The sequence below is a fragment of the Lagopus leucura genome, unplaced genomic scaffold (genome assembly GCF_019238085.1).
Source record: "Lagopus leucura isolate 7727_CA_CO unplaced genomic scaffold, USGS_WTPT01 Super-Scaffold_100057, whole genome shotgun sequence".
Classification (NCBI taxonomy): Eukaryota; Metazoa; Chordata; class Aves; order Galliformes; family Phasianidae; genus Lagopus; species Lagopus leucura.
The window spans coordinates 1072274-1099245 of record NW_024962303.1 but is presented as its reverse complement, the minus strand read 5'-3'; the positions used below and the strand labels follow the sequence as shown (position 1 = coordinate 1099245).

General features: G+C 51.3%; 1 long non-coding RNA gene across 1 annotated transcript in view; it reads right to left on the bottom strand.

Annotated features, from left to right (window-relative positions):
- Positions 1 to 218: 218 nt before the first annotated feature.
- The window catches only part of LOC122188239, a 61394-nt gene continuing 34640 nt past the window's right edge, over positions 219 to 26972 (bottom strand). The window contains exons 4-6 of the long non-coding RNA XR_006181530.1: positions 9565 to 9721; positions 7538 to 7703; positions 219 to 1925 (exon numbers count right to left, since the gene is read on the bottom strand). This is a non-coding gene — a long non-coding RNA (uncharacterized LOC122188239). The remainder of the gene's footprint in view (positions 1926 to 7537; positions 7704 to 9564; positions 9722 to 26972) is intronic.

Below are 26972 nucleotides of genomic sequence, written 5' to 3'. Positions count from 1 at the left end.
ACGCAGGGAGCGTACTTCCAGCCAAAAGGGACTCGGAGATTTTTTTGGCATCAGTCTGCTACCTGGAGAGCAGCCAGAAAAGCTCACCAAGGTCATTTCTTTCTCCTTCTCCTCTTCCCTGTGCTTCTCTCTTCCCCTCAGCCCCTCTCTCCCTCCCCTTTTTCCTCCAAACAAGAATCAGGCAGCACCTTGTTTATTACTCATCAGCCTTCCCCCTATAAAAATCCCCCCAGAAACTCACACCGAGCCGCAGCTGCGCTCCTGCCAACTGCTCTCCCCGCGCCCTCCCCGCGCTGCTCCGTGGGAGCACATCCTGCTCAGGGCACAGGGGCTGTTGGCTGGAACACGCTCCGGATGTTCCCATGGGACTGAGGAACTCAGCTTCCATCGGGATGTGTCCATGGAGTTCCCCCGGTGCTTAGAATCTCCTATAGGAGCTGTGTGTCCATCTGTCCCTCCGTCCTCAGCCAGCGGTCAGTACTTTGGGCAGCCCCAGCCTCAAGGCATTCCCAGCCCCATTTCCACAGTGGCTGTGGTGGAGATGTTTGGGCAGAAGGCCATGCGACAAGGCCCCAGGGTTTCCATTGCGCGTGGAAATAATCTGGCATCCCACGAATTTTTATGAAAGCAGCAGCAGCATTTGCGACTGTTATCAGCTGTAACAGGTTAGCATCAGACATAACAGTCTGTGGAGGGAGCGGGAAGGGGGACATCAATTGTCACTGCCTTATTTCAGTCCGTGGGTTCCATGCTGTCCCATAGGAGCATCTCAGCTCTCTCAGCACATACCTTGAGAAGCAGGATGTTTCTGAGCCCTGGCTGTGCTCACATGGCAGCCACAAAGCACCCACATGGCTGGGTGCTGCAGTCAGAGCCATCTGCCCCTGTGGCATCAGCGCAGTGCCTTGACATGGGCTCATGTGCTCCCATCCCACTCTCCCTCCATGTAAGCCAGGGCCAAGAGTCTCACCCTCTGCATTCTGCCAAATCCTTCCCCAGTGTAGGACTCCACAGTGCTGATGACCCCAGAGCCCTCAGACCCAAAGCCATTTTAACTGCTTTAAAGGTGGCATGTGGGGAACTCCGGCACTCCCAGGGAGCAGATGCAAAAGGCTTTCATCTGCTTCCTCCGTGCTTTCAGCAGCTGGGACACAAATGACATGGAGTTTGTGACACAAATCCCAAAGCTGGCAAACAAACACCAAGAGCACAGCTGGTCCCATGGCCTTGGCCATGAGCTGTGGCTCAAAGCACATTCTTGCAACACGCGCTTTCTGGGTCGAGCGGTGCGTGTCCGCGGTTACGCTGCAGTGTGAGCACAGGGGATGCTTCGGGACATCTCCCCCAGCAGCATTTTGCTGAATTCTTCATCTCTGAGATCACAGATCAAGGCAGAGTTTAAAGCAGTGGCCAGATCACTGTTTCACGGACCTAGAACAAATACACTAAAAGCTTCCCCTGTGTGTGTGCAGATTAAGTCGTTAATGAATATTTTTGCTAAGCATAAGAAATCTGGCTGGCCTGGGAGCTCAGCTCGGCCAAGATGTGGGAGATTTGGCGGAGCAGCTTCAGCACAGCAGCAGTGGGGCCTCAGGCACCGCACGGTGAGGTGAGCGCACTGGGCAGCCCCTGGGTTGCTGCTAAGTGGGCAGGAATGTGGCCCTGCATATTGCTGGGGGGCTGCAAAGCATTGCAGGACAACTTCCGTGTATCCACTGAGGGAGTGTTCTTGTGTGTGTGTGCATGCAGACAGGGGTGAGAGCTGTGCTGAGAAAGTCCATGAGCATTGCTGGGTTCTGTCTGCTCTGTAGGGCAGTGGGGCTGTGCTGTGGGGAGGGGCAGGGGGCAATGGGCTCTGCGCTGGCACAGATAACGCTGGTAAATGAGCCTGGGTAGACAGAGTTCTGGGAGTCTGCTGAAGAGATCTGAAAAAAAAAAAAGGGGAAGAAAAAAGAATTTAAAACCATCGTGGTACGACAGTCACCTTCCCTGCCTCACGTTTTCCAGGAATGGTGCTCAGGCAGCTTTACAGATGTTAATTAAGACTCGTGCCCTTCCCCGGGGATGCACTGAGGTATTACAAATAATAGTATTAGCAGGAGTATCGGTACAGACAAATTAATTAAGGGTAATATCTTAAAGGCAGAAGGCTGCTGGGTCATGCTGCTGGCTGGGAGATGGGGAGAAACGGCCCTGCAGGGTGAGGGCAGCACGTGCAGGGAGCAGCAGCTGCACTGAATGGTGCAGGTGCGTTAGGAGGGGTGCAGTAGAGGGGCTTTCCCTGCTCTGCTCACCCCAGGACAAGGAGAGCACAGCAGGTGCTGACCCTGTCAGCCAGTACTGTGGGATGCTGCCCTCCCAGCCCCAGGAGCACTCCCAGCCCCACCGGATGCTTTTCGGCCGGCTGCGTTTGGCCTTGGTCAGAGGGAGGATGTGGCCGTGAGTAGCCCAAGAATCAGCCCAGCAGTGACTGCACGCTGAGTTATTTTGGGAAGCCAGCTCTTTGTGTGTCACACTGCTCCTCGTGTCCAGAAAGAGCCACCGAGAACAACTGGGGAAAAAATATTGCCCTGCGGCGTGATGCATTTAATGGGGGATATGACCTGGTCTGATTTCCTGCGATTCTGCCACTCCAGGCCACCAGCACTGAGCTGGAGAGGCACTGCCGGCCGGTGGCTGTGGGACAATGGCCAGAGTGCCATCCGTGCCAACACCATATCTGATCCTGCGAGGAAAGAGGGGTTCCTGCAGTCCCCAGATAGGGCTGTGCATTGTTTGAGCCGTTTATATCCATGCAGGTTTGGCAGCCAAGGTCCTTGGGATACTGGGTGAGGCAACTCCTGTTGTTGTAGACATCACTTCCATTTTCCTTCCTCTTCTTCCTTTAAAACAAAGCCGTTATCACTGCCCTGATCTTGCTCCTGAAGGGGGATGAGGAGGGGCTCGTGCTGCCCATGGAAGCCTTCCCATTCCCTGCACGCTCGTTTGTCACCTGGGAGCGGTGACAGCGCAGCATGAGCTGGGGCGCACGGCGAGGCCACTAGGCTGCATTCTTGGAGCGCTGCTGAGAAAGTCTGTGGCTTCTTCAGGGAGGCTGCAAAGAACGGAGATGGTCTAACAGAGCCAAGCTCTAGTACGGCCAAAGAGACCACAAACAGATGGTCTGTGTGGATCCGTGGTGGGATGAAGGGGAGGAATTGTGCATCTCCAGGGAAGGTAATGACCTGGTCGGGGCACCTGGGTGGAGCTGCACAGAGCAGTGCTAATGGGAGTGGGTCACTTCTCAGCTGCTGCTGGAGGGAGCAGCAGCGTGTCGCTGGAAGTATCTGAGCACAGCCTTGGCCAAGGCCGTAGGAGAGACTGTCCAGACCCCTAATCCAGCACCAGAAGAGCATGAGCTAAATACCACTTGGAGAAATAATGCTTTCAGGAACGCACCTGGCACAGGTAATTAGTGAGGACAGCCCTGCCTGGCTGTACCTCTGCCTGCTCCAGGAGCCCCTGTGCTTGCAGGCTGTAGCAGCCACCGTGCAGCAGGCCCAGCACTGCAACTCCATGGCCAGGAATTGTTTCCCACGGTGTGTACAGGCACCCACGGGTGGAAGTTGCCTGCCCCCAGCACTGCCCTCGTCCATCCGCAATGCACACACAACCACAGAATGCAGACCGGCCCCTTTTTCCATCTTAAACTCCTCAGTACATGCGTTCCTCTGGAGCTGCTGTTTTGTTCATCACTCCTCTTCCAGCATGTTCCCAGAGTGTGCTCAGCCCTTACTAATTAAAGCAAAGGCAAGGAGAGGCAACGATCTGTGCGTGGAGCAGACATGCAGAAGCATGGATGCTGTGAGTCAGGGAACACTCCTTGCCAATTCTTCACATATGCTTTTGTACTCACTCATTGTTTGGCTTCTTTATATTTTTCCCAAAGAGTTCAGCAGATGGAAGGGAGTGCTCCCTGCGCATACCCATGATTGTGCTGAGCTGTAGGAAACCTGCTCTGGGCATCGCCGTGGGGCTGGGCAGAGTGTGCAGAGAGGCCGGCACCAGGGTCCTGCTTTGCTCTCAGCACATGTGGGCAGGGCAATGGCAGCAGACAAGCAGCTGGCTGGGAGAGCGGTGGTCCACATGAGATGCAAGCCACAGAGGCCAGGGAAACCAAAGCTATGTCATGGCTGGAATGGATCCTGCTGCTTGTGGTGAGAAGCTGTGCAGCTGTGTCCTGTGAGGGAGTGCAGGCTGCAGAAGGGCTTTGCCCCAAGGAGTCCTTTGTGCCTCCAGGTAGCATTATCAGTGCGGCAGAGAAGGGTCCTCAGCACCCTGCAGAGCATCATCACAGCCTCACACACTTTTCACAGTGCCCCCTCCTTCAAAAGCAGCTTTGGGTACCCTCACCTCATCCAGCGCCACTCTCCACCTCAGCGGCAGTGCTGGCTGGGACCTCATCCTCTGTGAAATGAGGGAGAAGAGAAGCACAGCATCCTTGGAGCCCAGAACAATATCACTCGTAGCTCTTGGTTGGCGACCTTGTCTGCAAAAGGCATTGCAGTCTAATATAAGGCCCCGACCAGCCAGCTCTGCTCAGGCTGAAACTGCGCACACAGGTGGGAGCATGCAGGGAGATGCAGGAGGCGTGACAGAGAGAAATAAAGACTGAGACCTGCTGTAGCAGAAGAGACACCTCCAATTGGATCAACGTCAGCTCTAATATGGAATCTTCCTCTCACACACATCTGTCTCATGGCTCTGGGTGGGCACCAGGCTCTGACAGCAGTTTTGTTCAGCAAGGTTCGTGTAAAGCAGCTGGAAACAGGCACTGCTCCTGCCCTGTGATTGTGCAGAGCTCTGCAAAATGCTGTAACTGTCCGGAACAAAAAGCCAAATTTTCCTCAAAATGAGGGACACATGATGATACCAACACTCCCTTACCACCATTGTCTCTGCAGAAACACATGCACCTCATCAGCTGCAGATTGCCAAGGAGAGAACAAACCATCTTCCCACACTTCGTTCCAGAGAAAGGCTGCCAGCATTACCTACACGTGCACTGAACAGGTGGAGGGAGATGGCAGCGCTCAGATAGGGCACCGTGCTCAGCCTGAGGGAGAAGGGAGCTGTGTTTGGCTGCATGTGGGTGTGTGAACACTCAGCCATCGCCTCAATAATACTCCACTGTCACTGGGACTCTGCCCAGCCTGGTTCTGGTTTCTCTCGGTCACCATGGGAAAAAGCTCCAGGCCACCCAGCATGAAAACGCAGCACAGAAGGGCAGCAAGAGGAATCACCTCCCAGCTGGAGGGTTTTCTGAAGATAGACACGAACCAAGCTTCTGTATTTTCAAAACTGCTTGGAAAAAAATCATGCTTTGGCCCAGGACTGCACTCTGCATCTCACATCAAACCTCAGCTGATACCGTCTGAAATGTTCGGTTTGCTCTCCTTCAGAAAAGCACATCCATGGCTCCTCTCCTGCCTTGGCTCTGTATCCATCTCCAACAGCAAGGTGTGATGAGAAAACCCTTCACTCTGGCACTGCGGGTGCAGCTCAGGCAGAGCCGGGAAGCACGCAGAATCCCAGGGGAGCTGAGGTCTCTTAATGTTTTCCAGCACAGCCCTCGTAGCAAAGATCTTTGCAGCCCTCCGGGCTCCAACCTGTCAACCCCTGGGACTCAGCACAGAGCCCCACCTGGCACCTGTGAGCAGCAGCACCGGGGCAGCTCCTGCTGAGGAACACAGCCCAGCTCAATGGGCTCCTTTAAGCCACGCCAGGCTGCTCTTTGGAGCCATTAAGACTTTCTAAATACCACAGAAATGCCAGAACATGCATCCGACGGCCACAAATTAATCAGTGCCGGCCAAGGCCAGCACAGCCTGTTGTGCACCACTCTGCTCACTGGGAGCTCCCAGCACTGCACTTCCGAGGGCCGGCTGTGGCCACAGGGCTGCTGCCCACTGCTCCCAGAGCACTGCCAGGGACCCTTGCCGCAACCCAACCGATAGATTAGGTTCAAAAAGAAAAGCCAGCCACCGAGTTTGCCACAGAGCACATGTGGTATTTATCCGTGGGGTGGAACACACTGACACAGCGGGGGGACAAGACCAAAATTCCCCAAGAATAATTTAGAAGAGCCACACACAGAGCCGGCCACCTCCTCCCCAAGCAGCCCAGTGGTGGCACATGGCTCTGACAAAGCTAGTGGGGCTCTGCAAGAAGCAGCTCTGTGCAAAACTGTGTGGCACAGAAGGGCCGTGGCTGGGGCTGATCCCTAACAGCCACTGCAACCCCGCTCCACCCTGCACAACGCACCCCTAGGTGTAATGAGGTCCCCAGGGCAAGGCATGAACTATCTGAAACCAAATGAAAAGGCAAGGAAATGCCTGGGGAAGGCCTGTGTGGGACACAGCCCCGCAAGGACACATGAGCCGGGACCTGGTGAGCCTGTTCCATCTGCAGCTCCTCCATATGAGTGAAAAAACAGGGGAAAGAAAATTACAAAGAATGCGGGACACAGAAACAGAGCTGTTTCTAAACAGGATGCTTTTAAAGCCTTCCAGGAGGCATGTGCTGGTTCTTTAATCCCCATCAGTTCATTTATACCTAGTAACTTTTTACTGCTACCCTATTACATCAGGCCCTATAGGGACAGAAGATGGTGGTGGGAGAAACTCAGGAAGTTGGGAATTTGAGGGAGACAGAGCGGATGAGTTATGGAGGCCCCTCCTGTCACCAGCTCTGCTAGAGTTCAGCTGCGGGTAAAGCACTCAGAGGTCTGAATACTTCTCCAAACTTGCCCAGCGCCCCAAGCCAACACTGCTGGCTGAAAACCTGGCTGAGAAGTGCATGTGACTCCTGCTTGCAGCTGGCCAGAAGCACCAAGGGACGAGCCAGCCTAGCCAGAGGTGAGAAGAGGGCAAAAAGGGGAGAAAGAGCCTTCCCAGTTGCCCTGAAGCCCATTCTTGCAGAGCTTTAGAGAGAAGAACCCAGGGCTCACAGAGGGTTCATTTATTTGCTACCTCGCTAAGTCCAGCAGTTCCCTGGGTCCAAGATCTCTGGTTTACAACCTCTGCTCTTCTGCTCCAGGAATTCTGCACAATAACAGAGCCAGGTTTGTGCTCAGCCAAAGCTCTGGCACATTTGAAGAGCAAGGAGGGTTGCAAATGTTATTAATGCTGCGCACACTGGGCTTAGGAACAAATTCCTCTGCAGAGTGCATCCAGGGCTGACTGGCTGGAGTTCTGCTCCCAGCTTGGGGACCTCGGTGGGGCGATGAAGCCTCACCTTGGACAGAACGCTCCAGGAAGAGGGGAAGGAACAAAAGTCTCTCGTGAAAAGCAGTAATCGTTGTTTTTTGTTTGGGTAATTGTTGTGCTCAGGCCCTGTAGGCCACTAGTAATCGCTGCCTTAACCAAAGACCTCTGGGAAACAAAGCAAAACCTACAGGGGATGAAAGCTCTCTTCCCTCCTCCCCCCCCCCAGAACAACGCACAAAGTATCCCTTGTAAAAACGGGTCATTGAAAACAGCGGCAGTTTCTGGAATACCTGTTAATTTACTCAAACATAACAATAGTCAGACTCTGCTCCTCGTTCCTGCGGCTGGAGGAGGGCTGTGGGTGAGGGTTGGCACCCAGACTCCATCGCACACAACCCCGGGCTGGGAGGAGGGGACGGTCGCTGTGCACCAGGAGGAACGCTGCCTGTCCACTGTCTGCAATGGCACAGAGCAAAGGGGATACATGAGGGGCCTGCATACATAAAGAAGGGACTGGAGAAGGAAAGAGGGATGGAAGAAAGCTGGAAAGAGAGGGAAAGGCAAAGAGGAGGAAAAAGTCAGCGGCAGAAGTGAACGGAAAACGTGAGAGAGGCTGAGCCCCTCGCAGGGAGCAGCCTTGCCCCTACAGCCCTGCCGTGCTGCTCAGGCCTCCCCTTCCCCCTTGCAGAGCAGCAGGAATGCCTTTTCCCACTAGCACCATTTTGTTCTTGCTCTGGTTTTTGCTCGCCTGCTTTGTTCTTCTTACAAGCCATGGCTGAGGGTAAGCGCTAATTCCTTCCAGGTGCTGCGTCCTGACATCCTGCCGCTCCCTGCACCCCCTGCAGCTCCCAGCCCTGCCCCGGGGGGGCTCAGCCCTGCTCCTCCAGCCCAGGCAGCACTCAGAGCCTGGCAGTGGCCTTCTGGCCTTCAGCGCAAGTTTGGGTGCAGCGGGAACACTTGTCCCACCCGCAGCCACAGGACACTGGGCTCAGGGAGATGAGCAGAGCCACAGTGACGTTCTGAGGGACGCATCCAGCACCTAACATGCTGCATCAGTGCAGGCTGACCCCAGGAGTTCAGTATCAGCTCCCTGCTCTGAGAGAACACGTTCTCATGGGGGCCTCTCAGGGTCTGGACAAAGCTCGGAAGAAGCGAAGAATCAACATCAGACCAGGAAATAACATCCAGCTCAGTGAAACGCTTTGGCATCTCAGTGAAAGTTTTAGAGGGGGAAGAACAGTTATGGGCAGCAGTTCAGGACGCTCACAAATGAGTTCACATGACTCTAATAAAAACAAACCCAGGTCAAATCACAATAGGTGGTCCACATTATGAAACCCATGGACCCCGCAAGATGAGTCCATAGGTGGGTGACACGCAGACCCTGTTCCATCAGCCCAAAAGGGCTCAGGAGCACCCCTTGGTGTAAAGGATGGTGCTGGGGAAGGTTGCCTGGAGCTCAGCAGAGCCTCCTACCATCAGCATGTCTGAGCAGTTGGAAAGGAAGCACAATAAAAAGACCACTTAAACAACTCATCAGCTAAACAGCTGAGAAAGCCAGGCAAGAGGTCTGCCAGCAAGTTGGGGTCCTAATGTGTTTGCAATTCATCAGCCTCCTGCTCAGCTCCTAGCAAGCCGGCAAGGCTGGGATTCAAAGGTGAAATACCTGCATCTGCTCCCATCGTGTCTGCTGCTTAGTGCAAACATTTATGTTTCTCGGCATATAAAATAAACAGGCCCGTGTTCCAGGGAAGCCTGTCAGTGCAACAGCAGATACAATTTATGGTGTGTGAGCATGACTCCCAGTGCACAGGTCCAGGAATGGGGGAAAGGGAGCAGAGTCTCCTTACAAAGCAGACAACTCTGGCTCCTGCTTCATTCTCCACCTGCAGAGAGACGCGGGGCAAAGGAGAGGACAGACATCTCTGTCCTGGGCTGCTGGAAGGCACATTTCTGGGGAGTGGTTCTGGCACAGCAGATGCACTTGGCTGCCTAGACATGGGGTGGCACCTCCCAGCCCTCCAAAATACACAGGCACCTTGGGGCTGTGTCTTGCCTTAAGTGTACATCTCAATAGACACATGGGCAGAAGCAGCCAAAGGCTCCAGCACAGCAGCTGCAGCCACTGCTGGGTGTGGGATGCAGAAAAGAATACGGGAACACGGGGCGTAGAGGCTGCACAACCCCAACACAGCCCCACAACACCCTTAGCATCCCTACCCACCCCTGGCTGAGCGGAGGAAGCAGGCCACAGCCATTTATTGATTGCTATTACATCAGCAATGGCAGCATTTTGTGCAATAGCGTTGCATCTTACCTACTAATACTGGTGATGCTGGTGCAGCCTCGTGCCTGGGAACAATGGCAGCAATTAAATGTCATCCCCTCACCAAGGACGATGTGAGAGAAGTGTTCCTGTCCAGCTCCTCTGCTCAGGGCCACACCTCCGTGTTCCCAGGGCTTCAAAAGGGGAGCTGGAGATAAGAGATGAGAAAAAGAAACACACAGGACAAACGCGAGGAAATAAGGTTACTGGGACCAGCAAGAGAGACTTCCTCTATAAGCCTGTTTCCCATTTCCTCTCCCTCCTCTGAAATTATCTCTGAGCTCTTTTTCCCCTCTTCACTGCCCAATATTTAATTGAAAACGCAGATCTGTGGTGCAGAGAGGTGTTATTTTCGGCACAAGAATTGAGATATCTCCTAGCAGCTGTCAATCCCCGCGACCTCAGCTTCTGTACAGACTTCACGGGCCATTTTTCCCCTCCTTTTTCTTCCCTTCTTTTCCCCCACCTCCCTTTCTTTCCTGCAGCCGAGTTACTGTTCCATTGCTCTCCGTTGGGACTCCGACAGGAGCTGAGCTCCTCGTGGATGACACAGAATAATTGAGCCGTCCTTCTGCTGCCCTTCAGTCCCTGCCAGCGCTGCCTCCTGCAAGCGGCAGCTGAGCAGCACCCGCACGGCACCGAGCCGACATCCACAGATCCACACAGAGCATCGCCTCTGTGCACCGAGGAGGTGGCAGAAGCGCCGGCCCGGATGATGACAACATTTGAACGAGGCGGTGATCTGAGCAAAGAGGCTGTTATCGCTCCTGATGGCTGTTATTGCTGCCCCTGGAGATAAAACCACCAGTGGGGATGGCACTTCTAAACAAATGCAGGGAGAGAGGGGCGCTCGGTGAGGAGGATGGCAGTGCATAGGGCACAGGGCAGGGCTGCAGGCTGTGCCGTGGGGCAGGAAGCGCTCAGCCCGCAGCCCCCGCTGCAGATTCCTCAGTGTCCGCTCGCAATACAAACAAACTCATTTCAGCAAACGCTATGACGAAAGGTTTTGACTTTTCTCGTGGTTTTTGTTTTCCGTTCTTTTTTTTTTTCCCTCCCCCCTCTATTCATCCTTTTTGGCATTAGTTCACCAGTGGATTTGATTGTCCCCAAAGTGGTGTTTCTGGTAAATAAACCATTGTCCACCTCTCTCTCCCCAGCATTAGCCATGCCAACTTCCATTGTGCTGACAATTGATTCCAGGTGCTTTCAGCCTCTCTTTCCCAACGCAAAATGCCTACACAACATCAATCTCAGCGGTTGGGGCGAGCAAAGCACCGCTCAGAAGAGCCCACACAGCCCCAGCCAAGCTCAAAGCACACACTGCAGCACATCAGAGAGCAGGGCAGAGAGGTGAGCACCTTCCTGCACACATTAGCTCCAAAACAACCCACAAGAGATTGGCAAAGACTGCTTGTAACCATTGAAACCATTCTCTATGCATGGGATCCTGGAACACAATGGAAAGAAATACCCAAAACAAAAACATTCTTGATCCCATGGCTGGGGAGAGGGTCAGAACCACACAGCAGCGCTTCCGGGAGCACTGAGCAGTCACCATCAATTTTAAAAGCAGTATCACTTAATTACTTCCTAATTGTAAATACAGGTGCTGTACCTGTGCTGAGCTGGGAAACCTGAGGCAGGAGAAACGCTTTGGCCACTCGACTTCATGACTCAAGCTCTAAACCAGGAACGCTTAATTCCATTTGTGCACTCGATCTGGTCCTGAGATATTTCAAAGGCTATCTGTGGTGCTTTAGAAGCATTGCAAGGTGTTGTAAGTTACAACAGGAAACGTCTTTAATTTTGGTTAGGGACCTTAAAAACACAAGGAAAAGCTTAGGTGAGACTTGTATGCAGAGTGGGAAACATGCTGCCTATAAAAAAAAATGTAAAAACGGAATCAATAGAGGTTAGATGTAATGGTAATATCTGTGCAAAGATGGCTTAATTGTCAGTTCAGAGGGAAATGTCAACTCCGCAATGGAAATATTTACAGGAATTTATAGCAAGGAACTATTTGGCTCAATCTATGGTCAATAATTGAGATAATTGCTGCAAAATGAGATTGTCTGGCATTGAAAAAAGGGTCATAAGAGACAGCTGAGCTGCTAGAAATGCTGCTCTCCAGCCTGCGCTCGTTAACTAACAGGGAGAGGAATGGCTGGACCTGGTGTGGGATCACCTTGTCCACTTTAGGGAGATATTATCCAGGCAAGCAGCTTCTCCAAAAGAGGAAAAATTATTCCTGCATCGTTAGAGTGGGGGATTTTATAGGGATAAAATAAAAAAGGGGGTGGGATTGGCTCTGCCCCTTCCTGAAGGAGGCTCCACAATGCCCAAAGCTCCTGCCCACCGCTCTGTGCTGCTGCAGGGAAGCTGCCTTCAGTTCTCACCAGACAGGGTTGGCACTGCTCCATGAGAAGGAAACAAACTGTCCCACACCTCTCTGCCACTGCTGCCCTGCAGAGACCTTTCTTCTGCCCTGTCGATGTGAGCACACTGGGCTGCTAACATTGCTCCAAATCCATCGGGACCTCAGGCACATTCCTTATATTCCACACTCTGTATTCCCAGCTCCCCATGCCTTGCTTGCCTCTGTTCTGCACAGCTTTCCTCCTCCAGCCCATGCAACTGCATTCACACAGAGATGCTCCTAGGGAGAAGCAGAGCAACACTCATAGAGCCCAACCCACCCTGACATTCCCTGCAGCAGAAGATGGTCATTGCTCTGAGACGAGCCTGAATTACAGTACCTCACATCAGAAGGTGGGCAGCACCAAGCGCCATGCCTGGGGGCAGTGACAGGGGGCCTCTCCAGGCTGGCAAGGAGCACAGGCCAGAAAATGGCTGTATTTCATCCTTTCTTCAAAGGAAAGTGGCTGCACACCTGCATAGGTGTTCCCACCAACCCAGGCTTCCTTTCCCCCAGCACAAAACACCAGTGAGACCCCCAGTAACCCAGTGATGTGCTAACAAGAAGCCCCACACCACAGGTTGCCTGGCTGGGGGAGGTCAGGACCACCTCACCTGTGGTGAGCTTTTATCAGCACTTAATTAAAACTTGACAAGAAGATTAACGCACAGAGAGTAGTTTTAATTAACTTAAAATCGTATTCAATTTTCCAGCTCATCCCAGGCACCTGCAGATCCCAGTGCAAACCTGGGTGGGGTGGGGTGGTTCTGCCCCACACCTGGTTTTAGGATGTTAATAACCACTCTGCCCCCTCTCCCCCGGGTCCATTCAAGCCTAACTGTGCATGGAAAGAACCTCTGCCCTATAGGGAACTGCAAGCAGTGTTCACCAGATCCTGCTATTTCATCATGGAGGTGCTCTGCAAGACCTGAGAGCTTTCCCTGCAACCCTGTGCTGCTCTGAGTGTTTCCTCAATGCTCCACCACCCACTGCAGCAGCACACAGGGCTGGGGGTACCTGGCTGCACCCCCGGGGCCCGGCTGTGTTCCTGCATCAGGGAGCACACTGAACCTTCCACCAATTCTGTCAGAAATAGCTTGCTGTTCAAAAAAAACCCCATGTTATTGTTAACTTTCTCCTTCCATTGTTTTTTCTGTGTCACCTCGTGCCTCTCCCCTGCTGATTTCCTGACAACCTTGGGCCAAACAATGCACTGACAGAGTATTTTTTTCCTCCAGAGATTTACAGCCCGGGGGGGTGGGGTGCTCTCTTTCAGCCCCAGGTCTCAGCACTGCTCTGGACACTGCTCTGAACCCTGCAGGGCAACTGCAAGGATTGACACTTTTGCTTTCATTGCTTCAGAGCAGTATTAGAATGGGGCAAGGTACTTTGGATCCAATGGGAATAACCTCCCAGCCATGCTGTAAGGTCATGCAGCTGACAAAGGAGCATATCCAGCTCCAAAGGCAGGTGTCAGCTGAGTGTGTTCTTCTGCAGTTTGTGTGACTTTATTTTTTGGCTCCTGCTGTCTTTCTTGATGCTCTGAGTTCAGTCAGTTGTGATTTAATAAACTGTCGTGTTCTAATTTCCCATGGAGAGTTTCATTCAGGTTTGATTTGGGAAGGAAGAGCGAATGTCCTCCTAGCACCTTCCTAAAGTAGGATTTCCCTGCCCTTCTTTTGGATGAATTCCATCCAAAGCCTGATGGGTGCTGTGAGACACAAAGGAAACGCAGTGGCCAATGTCATCAGATGTCCCTGTGAGCCCCATGCTGCTGGAAGAAGAAAAGGAGTGGTGGTGCTGGCTGTGGTGAGCCCATGAGGGCTGGGAGCAAGGCACAGTCTGAAATAGCAACCATAGGGTCTGCAGTACAAACCCAGATTGATCACGAACTCAAGTGAGATGCTCGTGGCCTGACTGCTGTGTACACTCCCTGCATGAGGGGACTGCAATCAGGTCCAAATTATCCAGCAAACACTTCAGGATGACAAATTCTTGGGCAGAAATCAGCCAAGGGCATGTGAGTGCTTTGCAAACAAGAACTATGCTGTCGGATTGAAGCAGGCAGTGTTCAGCTGGGTCTGACCCCAACATCACACCCGTGGCTGCGGCAAAGGTGGGCAGCTTTCTCCTCGAGCATTCCCTCCAGAGCAGAACCAAAGTGGCTCTGCAGGGAGAGCTGCTGTGCACACCATGCTGCCTGCCCCATTATAGAGCTCCTGGCTCGGGAACTTCTCACTATCTCCTCAGCAAAGCCTTGAGGCCCTTAATGCCACTGTGTTTGCTGACATCTGGGCAATGAGAAAGTGGGAATGAATTTTTAACAAGCCCTTCAGTCCTTGTAGGAACATACTTGCAGTTGCTGAAGATAACTATGCTGACATGGCGCCAGGACACTGAGCAGTCCTCTCCAGTTCACCCGATCATCAGCCGCACTGGAGTGTGCCCTTTCACCAGTACTGCCTTTACAAGGATGGAACTGTTTCTGTGCTGCCACTGAGTCCTCCAGCCCAGCCCTCATGAGCTAACTCTCATTCCAGGTCATTTCCCAGCACAGCATCTCTGGGGACCCTCCTCCCCAGCCCATTCCCACAAGGAACACCAGGACTGGCAATGCCAGGGGACCGGGAGGCCGTGGGAGATGGGACAAGCATTTTACAATGATGAATGGACAGAAGCAGCCCATCCTACATGGGGGGCACGACCCCCTGCAATATCTCAGAGGGCAATAGAGGCAGACCCTCCTCCCCCACCTTGTACCAATATGGTGTAGGGTTTAAAGGAGGCTCCCCATAGCGAGAAGCTTCAAAGCCTCGCCAGCCCCTCCCACCGAGTGTCCTCCTGCTTTGGTTCCACCCTCCACATTTCAGTGCCTTTCATCCTTCCTCTTCTTCGTCTTCATCATTATTAGGTTCCCTTCCCCCGCTCCCGCCCACTCCCACCCGTTCTGGAGCCTGCCTTTGGTCAGGAGCCCAATGGGAACCAGCTGTCAGGCGGAGCTGGGATATCCTGGGGAAAACAGCTTGAAAATGCCTCCCTCATGGCAAAGGAAAAAAATCCTGCTGCAAAATGGCCCCGCAGATGGAAAAGGCATCCTGCGGCCCCATCCCCTGACCTGCGTGGGTCTGCTCGCTGGCGCAGTACCAGGAGGTCCCGGCTCCTGTTGGGTCCGTGAACCCATCCTGTTTGTGCTCCTCCTGCCAGCGGGACCCTGCCGACCCACGCACAAGGACCCAGGGCCCTGGGCTGGAGCGTTTTGCATCCATCCTCCTTGTGACTCCTCCAGCACCTCGCTCCAGCATTGTTCTTCTGAGATGCTCCTGCCCTCCCCGGCCCGGGGGTTGTTGTTGTTTAAACAGCAGCAGCAGCCACACAAGCTGCGAGCTGTCCTGCCTATACAGGGTGGTCTGTAATTGCTTCCTGTCCTCTCCAGCAACTGCCTTCATTTGTTTGAATTTCTGCCTAATCTCTGAACTGGGGGAGTTTGGAATGAGAGATGCTTGCTGCAGGCTCCTGGGTGTTTCCCTGCACTGAGCCACAAAGCCAGCTAGGACATCCAGCCTGGTACAGCCACAGTCCCTCCACAAGGAGGAAAACCTCAGCTCAGAATAACCCAGCTTTAGCTGGAGTCCCAGCTTTAGCAGTGCTGCGAGAGCGAGACTCAATGTGGTCCTTGGATGCAGCAACTGGAGCCCAGGTGTGAGCGGCAGGAATGGGAAAAGCAATGGGGGGATGGGGAGAGGCGAAGAGCTATTTCTCAGGCTTCATAGCCTCACTGTTCTTGGTGGTGTTATGGTACAGGCTGTGCCTGGGGTGATTTTATCCAAGCCGGTTTGCACACATCCCGCTGATTTCCCAGCATGCTGACTTTGTGTCTCTGCGTCGGCCTCTGAGCTCCCATTACGTTGGAGCAGGAAAAGGGGATGCTGGGGGTCGGCCATGAGCAGGGCTGAGAGCTCAGATGGCTGCAGGCAGAACTCTAGAACTTTCTTTTTTCCAAAAGAAGGAGCTTTGTCTCTCTTTTCAAACAAAAAGGGCTGTGGGTAATGACCACATCTAACAGTGTTTTCCACATTGATGTACTAAAACCTTTAAATAAAAATTCCCCAGATGTTGCCAGAGATATGAAGCATCTTCCAGCACCAGCCTTGTGGTCTCTCTGGAGCAGGAGCTGGGCTTTCTTCTTGAGTCTGGAGGGTGACCGAGAGGGGAGGAAAAAGACCAGGGCTGATAAGACCAGGGTTTGAGCTGCAAATCCAGCATCTGTCTCCTAACCAGACAACTTCCCCATCTGCTCCACCTCTGCCTCTGCTATGGCTTTCTAGCTTACATCAATCCTGCATGGCAGAAGTATGGGAGAAGTATCCTCCTGTGCAGTTCCCGTGGCTAACAGGGGATTTTTCCCTTTGCAGAGTTGAGGAGGAAAGAAGTACAGGTATGTGTGTGTGTCAGATCTGGGGTGCTCAGAGCCAGGGCCTCAGGCACAGCCAGTCTGTAGGAATTACAAGGCCAGAGAGATAATGCAACAGATACTGCATGGATTGCAGGGGTGGGCATCTCCCTGGGTGCACAGCACAGGACTAAGCCAGTGCTGTCCCTTCCTACCCTGCATGCAGTGGGGAACTGACTTTCCCCAACCCTGTCTGTGCAGAAGGATCACCAGCAAGCCCTGCACTGGCAGGAGTGAATGGAAATGTCAGTTCCTTTACTGCTCCTTTGTACTGCACGGCCATTGTGGCAGTGAGGTGATGGGCTGCAGGCAGCAGGGCTGTCCGGCTCTTTCTTGGCCACATGTTTGGGGTCACCAACACATGCTGGGGGACTCCCAGGACAGGAGATTTGGAGTTAGAGCAGCCACAAACCCAGAGACATCACCAGCCCATTCCCACCCCTCACCCCTCGCACCATTTTCCTGAATGGCTTTGCAAGCTGTTCCCGGTCCAGATGCATCTCACACACACATTTCACATCTATCTGACATGCTCAGAGCACACATTGGGTTGCGTGGTGCATATTGAAAATATATTGGCCTACTGTCTAATTTAAACTGCATGAATATTACGTGTTAGGTAGTATTTTATATGTAGCTGCGTATATTTTAAATTAATGGATGGACAATACAATGCGTGATGGCTTTTTAATGCCCCCTGTTGCACACAGGCCTCGTGGCAGCTGCAGTTCAAAATACCTGCAAAAAAGCACAGGCTGCCCTGCTGCAGCAAGAACGGCTGTTCTCATGCAGCAGTGAGAACAACCTGCAGGACTGCCATCCCCACGGGGCAGGATGGGGCCATCAAGGCAGGATGATGAGCAGAGCTCTCCCTGTGCAGTCTCACACACCTTCAGCCTCTCTCTCTTGGCTCTGAGATGTGCCCTGCTAGCTCCAAGCCCTGCGAGTGCTTTTCCCAAAGCTGCCTTCTGTAAGCACCCGTCCAGAGCCAGCCCATGAGACACACGCAGTGGCAAGTGTGACACAGGCTTCTGGAGGGTCATCCAAATCAGGCACATTTCAGAACACAGCAGGAGCATCTGCTGCAGTGTCCTTGCCATGAGAGCTTTGGTGTGGGCTGGTGGACTCAGCCCCAGCTCCCGCCTGCCGCCCTTTCTGCATTTGGCCTCCTGGTTTTGGCACCGGGTGTCACCCATATCCATCCCCCTCCTGATCTCCATTCCCTGTCTCCTTGTTTGATGAGATGCAATTCCTAATGAGGCTCTGCTCTCCTTCTGGCAGCCTCTTGCTTCCCGCGCAGCCTGGACAGTCAGAGCTGTTCCCGGAGGGAGCAGTCAGTACCGGGATGCGGAAGTCGGGGAGGAACTGAGTTTGGAAGAGAGATCTCCAGTGGTGGAGTGCAGCTGGACTGTGGGAGACAACAGGAACTGGCCATGACAGCTACTGCTGTCCTCGCACTGCTAGCAGAGGTGTGGCCTTGGCAATAGTATCTGTGGAAGCAGAGATCCAGGTGGAAGCCCAGAGACCATGCAAGTCCTGAACAGTGAGCCTCAGGGACAGGGAAGGGGAGGCTGCAGCTCAGGCTGCAGAGCAGGAAGCAGCGCTCCCAGCTTGCGGATGAGAGCCACGTTGCTTTTCCTTCAGACATGGATGTTAGGCTGCCAGGAATGTAGCTGCTGGCTCACAGCGGGTTTTAAAGCATGATCCCAAAAGGCCACAGCCTTGCCAAGGCTCTGATGTTGGTGGTCAAGATGCTAAAGTGGACTTTCTGAACCAATGGAGAGACATGATCTGATTGGTACCAGAAAGTGATAGGGGAGACAAAAAAACATTCATGGTTCTGATTACCTGGCTTCAAAACCATGCTAATAAACCCAAATTTGGGAAGCAATTAGAAAGAGAGAAGAGCAAGAAGAAAAAGGAGAATGAGAGAGTCGCCTGGAGGTCTCAAGGCAGCCTTTCAAGGATCAGCATTTGGAGAAAAGCCAACATATCAGCTCTAATCTTTGGCTTTTTGTTGGACTTAACAAGAACTTTAAAATGAATCCAGTCGCAACTGACGGGCCCCATATGGATCCCGGTTTGAAACCTCCTCCCCAGCACCAAATCAAATAGCCTGGAACTACAGAAAGCAAGGGAGAAGACTTTAAAAGGGAAAGACAAAGTCAGAAGTGCGCTAGCCACTCACACAAGCCTGTCCGGGCGCACATCCGTCTGCTCAGGCTGTGCACGGAGCCATCAGGCTCTGTACCACTACAGTGACTGCAGACAAGTGGCTCTGTGGCTCCGCAGAGGGGCTGTCTGTGACCATGACAATACCACGATGATATTTCCCTTGATGCCACTCAACTGAGTCGTTTCCCAGACTCTCCGTGAGTTCAATCGCATGTGCATCTGTAAATTGCCTTCATTTACTGCCTTTTATTTCAAACTTTGATATAAAGTATGGATATTTTCCTTCACGTACCAATTTATTTATTTTTTTTAATTCTCCCCTCATCTTTCTCTGTAGCTGGTGCATCTCTCATCTCCCTAAGCTACACCACAATGCGAGAACAAAGGCATCTGACCTGTATCCATGGCAACCCTCAAATTCTACACCTTTGCCTTTTGTACAAAGTACCCCCTCCCCTCGTCTCTACACACGCGTGCATATATACACATTCGCCATGTCTCTGCCTACACGCACACATTTGTGTATGTACATGAGTACATATTATAGATATGTAGATATTTAAAAGACAATTATTCCAAACTCTTACAACGGCTTCTGTATTTGCCTCATCTGCCAAGTGAACTCGTATTAATTCCATGGTGGGTTTTGCCTTTCAGGTGATGGCAGGGTTAACTTAAAATCCACGGATGGCCACAAGGTAGCACTTGGTTCAAGGAAGAAAAGCAAGTGTTGAGAGTGAAGTGAAGCAGGGGTGTAATAATGCATTATTACTTGGCATGCCAGGGCTAGAACAGCCAGCCTCTGCCTTTTTGTGGTCACTGCTGGTGATTTGAAGGGGCATTCCCTTATTCAGTTCATCAGCCAACTCAAGGTGAAAGGCATCCCATTCCTGCAATGAAAGAAATAACAAGCATGCAAAAAAAAAATCCATGTGGCAGTTCAAAAGGTGCCAATTGACCGTAAGCCGGGTCACTTTTTAGCACCCTGCTCTCACAGACATCAGGCACAGACCAGCTCCTCCATTGCTCTGCCTTCAGCCAGCCTCAGGACCCCTCTCAGAAGCTCGGGCTTTGCCTCTTCTCTCTATTTCCTTTGGAGGGATTTCAGGGCTGTGCAGCAGAAGCCAGGCACCAGCAGGTGTAGAGGATGGCATGGAGGAGCAGAGCGGTGTGCAGGCAGCCTACAGTCATGGCATGAGATGGAAGCTCTCTGCAGAAGGTGGCAGTGCTCAGGGCTCACTGAGCGTCCAAACAGCAGGGTGCTGGAGCACAGCCACACACACGGTCCCACTTCACTGAGCAGCTGATGGGCAGCATCTTGCCTCCTTCAAAGACTGGTTCTCAAGAGCTTGTTAATTTGGAAAGGGCTGGCACCTCCTGATGCATCATACCCACAAGTCTGCCAGTCCTCGAGCTCTTGGAAGATACAAAAAATTCTCACAATAAGCTTCGAATCATTGGTTTTGTATCAACTCTCCAATCAGTTTTATTCTGAGAGAACATTCAGAGCTGCCACAACTGTGTCACAAAGCTCTCTCTGCTCCTAACCTTGCCTCCTTCCCCAAAGCTGAAAGCATCAGGTACCTGATCTGCTTCTCCCCAGACGGACCATCACCATGGAGTCCTGGGGGAACAGAGGATCTTCCAAGAAGGAGGAGCTCAGCACTGCTAGCATCACAGCCAGACCTCCCATGACCATGTGGCATGGTGACAGCCATGTCCCTGGGCAGAGAGGGCATGGTCATCTCTTTATCCTCCTCTCTTAAGTGTTTCCAGTTGTTAGCTTTGCAATAAAAAACAAAACAAAACAAAACAAAAAAAAAACCAACCAGCTGAATTGTGGTTATAGACAATGAATGATGCAACAGAATACCTCATGCAGACATAGATTTGCTGCTCATTTCTCTTCAGCAGGAGGGCCGTATGCATGGGACCTGGTCCAAACTTATTGACGTCAACAGAAAGACTCCCATTGACTTCAATGAGCTTTCACTGGGACCATCGTTCCCTGTGAGAAGCACTTACTGGGAAGCCAAGGGAGAATCTAAATCCAGATGAACAAAGCATTATGGAGCCGTGGTCCTCAGCAGTACCATGGCCCGACCCATAGAGACTGCATTTCCCAGCATGCTATGTTCCATCTGTAGCCACTGACAAAGTAGTTCGCCGTGCTGAGGCTCATGCACGAAGAAAACTGATGTTGCTGCTCTTTCATCTAAGCAGAAGCAGAAATGTCTGAGCTATGCAGTGGCACAGAGTTTTGCTTCATTGCCAGGACAACTACTTATGAGGTTGACCAACCAGCTGTGGCAGAAGCACAGGTACACTGAAGATGAAAGTGACAAGCGAAGCCTTGGCTGTTTGGGTCCCTGGCACTACACTGCTGTTTGGCACAGTCCTCATTCACTCTCTGGAGCAGGGCAGACTACAAGGACTCTGTCTCATACTCCCATACCTCAGTCCATAGGCAGCTTCTCCCTCCCTGGCCAAACACACCCTAGAAACCATCAAAATCTGCGTGAATTCAGACTGAAGGAGTGCTTGCCACCACTGAGTAAGAATCCTCGTTCTCTACAACTCACTTATTTATCTAGAAATTGCTGCAGACTGCCTCGTGCCCCAGGCTCTCCTCTGGGTTACCAGCACCAGGGAGCTGGCTCTAGGCACCACTGAACTTCACTTCCAGACTGTATATCAAACGATGTTTGAGGTATTTAGGCCTGTAGTTCAAATTCCTTGGCCCCCTGAAACAAAGCCTACAAGCTGTTTGACACATGGGGATGAAAGGGGAAGCAGAGATGAGAATGCTAAATAAAAGGACCAGCACACGCCAGTTCCTCTCCTCAGCTGGGAAGATTTGGACATGCAAGCAGAAAAGAGAAGCCATCTCCTCTCTGCCCTCTGCTCTGTGACCCAGCCTCCCCCACCCCTCCATCCTCCTCCTCCGTGGGGAGGAGGTCCAGAGTGAGAAGCATTCCAAACACCCCGCTGGTACCATGTTTATACAGCGTGTCCTCCTCGCTGAGCTGCTCAGAAACAGCGCTGGAACAAAAAAAAAAAGGAAAGGGGAAAACAGAGAGAGGGAAAAAATGAACAGCTTGGGCTTTTTGGCCAGAAAACAACATTTTTTTGTTTGTTTTTCTAGCAAAAAGAAACCCTGCCAGAGATTCCCAAGTTTTCAGATTTGAAGGTGTATCTTGAGCTGGAGACAGGGAAATCAATGGATATTTGGTTTATTCCTTTTTCCTAAGTTAAATAAGAACCATCAAGGACTGATGTTTTTGGCGGCAATCACCCTTTCTTTATCACCCCTCTGGGTGAGGGAAGGACTCGGGTCCATACGCTTCAGTTTCAGTTCCAAAATCAAGGAGAAAACAATAGAGATGTTAATTTACAGACCCCACAGTTATGGTGCAAGGACTGAGCTCTGGATCCCTTTGGCTTTTGTTTTCATTGGAAATCACGGTCCCCAGGGGATGCTGCAAGAAGCTGCTCCACGCTGAGGCAAAGGAATCTCTAAATGCAGCAATAGCCACAGCAAGGGCTGTCTCCACAGACACTTCAACAAACTGGGATAGCACATGGTTTGCTGTAGTCCCATTTGGGTGTGAAATAGCCATGTCTTTCCAGGAAGCACAAGAAACAAACGCTATGCCAGCAAAACTGTAGACAACATCCACATCTCATGCAGTTAAAAACTTTTAGGGACACAGAAGGACTCTTCTTTAATGAAAGTATCTTGGAACACCCTTAGTTCCTTTATCAGTCTCTTATGAGACCGTCTTTTTTAGGACCCACAAACACTCCAGACACAATAGATGTAGGTGCCACTTGTTGCTGTAGACAAGGGAGTCTAGAGCTTATGAGCAACTCTCTACGCCAAATTCCCACACCACGCTGCCAAAAATACTTTGTGTTTCACTGATGTGAAATGTTTCTTTATATTGTTTGCTCTTAACATCTCCATTTTTTGTTGCCAAACGCAGGAAAGAACAGTATAGGGACCCACATCTCCATCTACAAGGTTGGGAAAAGGCCACTCTCCGGGAAGCACTGCTGGGTTTTAACCACAAAACTGCATGAAGACAGCAAACACACCAAGAATGTACTCAAACACTCCTGGGATGAGTGTGAAACACCCATGTGTCAAGAAGGGATGTTGGCTCCCATAACCCTGACTTAGCTGTAGGTGGTGCGGCACCAGAGAGCCCCACAGCCCAAAATGCAGCGCCATGTGTCCCTTCCTCCCTCGCCTTTCCCAGGCAGTAGACCATGGAGATGTTCCACTAATTTACCCTTGTATCTTCTGTTCACTGCTAGATTTATCTCTTGGTTCTCAGTCATGCACAAAAAGAGTTAATTAAGTGCATAGCATGGAATGACACTGAGGGAGTGCCATGTTCCAGTTCTACTTTGAGGTACAGAAATGGCTCACTCACTGAACCGCACTGGAAGTACAGGTCAGGGCTGTGCTTTCCCCTGTAGATACGTGGGTGTGAAGCTGAGTGCCAGTATGAATTATGTTGTTAAGCAAAGGGCTGATAGTGCCAGACAGAGAAAGCCAGAGAGAGAAGATGTTAGGCGAGCTCCATCTGTCCCTGCTAACGCCTGCGGTCCCAGGCCTCACCACACCTTCCCACGTCTCACCCTCAGCATCCACAGATTCCCACTCGCCTTTCCCTGGACCAGAACATCCTCTTTCCACTTTCAGTCTTGGCTTTGCTGTGTGGCTGCCATCCCTCAGCCCCTACCCTGTCTGCCCATGAGAGCAGTTCCATGGGGCTTTTAGCAGAGCAGCGTGAAATGCCTGCAGTGGGAGCAGCAGCACTCAGTCTTCGCTGCTTTCTGCTTTGCTGGTGTTTGAGGCATGGTGCCCCTATCTGTGCTTCCCACGTTTCCACCCTATTTCACACAGGATGTTCCTCACTGCCAGAGTGTTAAGAATTTCTCTTCCTCAGCAGAGAATTTCTGGGCTTGTTGGTGCCAGATCCAGGATATCTGCTGATGATGTGATGGACCTCTGTGTCTCTGGGCTCAGGATGGACCATTTTGACTTGCTTTGTCTTTGCGGACAAAGGACAGCCTCATCTGCCCTCTATTACCCACACAAAGCACATCTGCACAGTTTTTATGTGTTTTCTACAAGCAAAGCAACTTGGAAAAGGACTGTGCTTGTCATTCATTCGCAATATTCCCCCTTGCATCCTCATCCATGGCGTTGCACAACACCAAGGCTTAATTTGCCTCAATTACCATTCTGATGGGCCTGAAACTCTCACCCAAAATGAACATCCTTGTTACTCAGCTGAAGTCTGACTGACCAGTGCCTCATGGGATTCCCCTTTGATCTGGGGAATGGACTGACTGAAATTTTATTGCTACCGATTCCTCCCTCATGATCCTCTGCGAGGGAACCGCTTCCCTTTTTCAGCCTGCCAGTGTTCGAGACAGTAAATAAGCCTCACATTTATTATTAGCACAGTATACTGTTTTATAAGGGGAACACAGCTGTCTGAGAAAGATCAGAGCTCTCTCCCGCAGTGTCCTACCATCGCAGGCATTCCTCGGACCACGAAGGAGGCTGGAAGCAGCGATAGTGGTGGCAGCAGCCCTGGCGGGGGTTCTCCACTCGTAAAGGAGCGCCTCCAAAAAAGTGCCCTTCGTCATGGGGCCACATACACAGACTGGCTATCTGTGATGCAGAAGCTTCTGCTTGGTCACACTGAGCAGCAGCCACCTCCCTACCCAGGTGTGTCTCTGGCACGGGGTCTGCGGACGAGCTGGGGCTGGGCAGTGGCTCAGGCAGACTCATCAGGCTCAGCGGAGTCCCTGCATGGCCTGGGATGTGTGACCTTACTCACAGCCCTGCCCTCCTGCAGCAAGAAACAGCAGGTCAGAGGGAGGATGGAGGGTCACAAATAATCAGCTTTGGCAGCGAGATTTTGCAATCTGATACGCTGCTTTGCTTGCTGGAGGAAGAAAAATAATAATAACGTGTTGGTTCTCCTTCCCTGCACAAGATTCTCAGGGAAAGCAGGAATGCCAGTGAAATCAGATGAGAAAAAAAACAAAAAACTGTTAACAGTAAGATTTGCCGAGTGCATTCAGTGGCCTGGAAAACGAGCCAGCAAGTGATATAAGAGCTCCTTCCGAATTCTGCACACTCAAGGAAACATTCAATACATCTTGAAGTAAAAATATGCCTTGTCCCTTGCTGCTGGTGTAAATATTTGTGTTCACAAGTGTTGGCAAATATTTGAGACATCTATGTTGTTTAACCAAGAGCTTTGTCTCTCTGAGTCCATCTCCCTGTTTGGTCTCCCCTGTAATCACATTAGCCAGAGGAATCCTCTTGGTATTTATGGGGAAGATGGGATCAGAATCATTTCTATTCAGACCTTAGAAGCAGGCACAAGCTTACAGAAGACAATCAACAAAGGGTAGCAGAAAAGCTGCCAAAGATCACATCCTCCATCCCTTTAATATTGGTAGTCTCCTTTAGGAAATGGCTAATTTAGTGTGGATTTGCAGACACAGGTAGTGCCATGCTGAAGGTCTGTCTTACCTCCACAGTAATTTCCAACATTTTATACACTATATTATACAGAAGGGAAGAGAGGAAAGACAGCTTTCTACCTGCCTTGCTTGTGGTAGTTGTTCACATTAGATACGTTAAGACTTGAAGTCCCTCTGTGAACAGCTCCTGTACAAAATGTTGATGCTTTGGCAGCTTCTGGTGAAAGGGAAGCAAAATGCAGGGACAGCAAGAGTTCCATCGTGTTCAGCCTGGAGATGGAGCAGCAGGGGTCTTCAGCTGTGCAGCAGGACTGTGGTGCTTCTGCAGTCCGGGTGTGCAGTTTGCTATGCCACTTGTTCATGGTTTGTCTGCCTTCAACAGCGTGTGATGTTATCTTCAAACAGCATGTGGATCAGACATCTGTATGGTCTAACTCACCACCCGCAGGACCTGCTCGCACACAGCACCCACCACGTCCCGCAGAGATGGTCCTACTGGTAGCACTGTGGAAGTTATCTACTCTGATAGAAGTTACCTCCTCCAATTGCCGGCCCTTGGGGGAAACCCATAGGAATGGTAGCAACCCTGGTATCACTCAGTTAAGTCCACAGATCCCCACAGAGTGGTACAGACCTCGTGACTTTGCACCACAGCTGATGAAGAGCACTCACACAGACTATCATCCCAGCTCAGAGGGAAATGGAAACGCCTGACCACACAGCAGTTGTTTCAATGGTGATTTTGCACCCAGGTGCTAAGATCTCTCCTCCTTTATCTCTGCTAGCAGTGGCAGACACTCTGCAAATTTGCCGTGCCAGAAAACAATTAGCAAACAATTCCTAACAATTGCTAGAGACAAGCTGTCATGTTTTTTGAAGAGGTCACTGGGTGCATTCAAAGTGTTCTAGATAAGTCTTGGACTTAGGACAGCCAAAACACTTTGTAAGTAGGTTTGTGCCCAGATAACATACTAAAGATGTTGAATTGGAAAAAGATATCAAATCAGATCCTGACAGAACTGAACAGAAATGGTCATCGCAGCCAACTGAGAGCCAGCAGGGAGGCCTGCAGATGAGTAAGTATGGAGTAAACAAACTGAAATCTTCAAATCTTCATTCACCCTTTGGCAAGGACCAAGGTGAAAAAAACTTGAAATGATGAGGATCACATCTGTATTTCAACATTCTGTCCAGAAGTGGGCCTACAAAAGTGCTCTTCCAACCTGTTTATTCAGTGGAAGATGTTCAAGCAATAGGAAAGAAGCACTGAGCTACACTTCTGGGTGCTAACCCGAACCACTGCTGTTTTGACAGGTTAGCCATCATGGACAGAGAAAGAGCTCCTGTTGTGCTCTGGCTGGCAGGTTCCTTACAGCTAATGCATTAACCTCTGAATAAACAAACGACTAAGAAAGGCCCTTTCCTAACCTAGCAAAGTACAAACACAGGCTACATTCTTCTGATTATAAAACCACAAATGCAGGACACACTCCTGGGAATGGGCTTGATACTTTTTCTCTTTGATTCCAACCTCTTGGGAAGATTAAATAGTGTCGCTGCCAGGTTAATACATAATGACCTCAATGTCTCGAAACATTATTGCATTGCAAATAAGACTGACATTTACATATTTCTCAGTTGCCCAAGGGTACAGAAGACATGTTTCAGGCGCCTGCACTGGAAGCATGCTGGAAGACAGCAGTGCAGCATGGTGCATGGAAAGCGAAGGCACGTCATTAATGAGTCGAAGAAGGAGGATGGCTCCCTAATGAGCCAGCCCAAACCCTCTGGCCAGACCAGCGAGCTGTCAGTCAGCAGCATGCTAAAATCAATTCTTCTGAG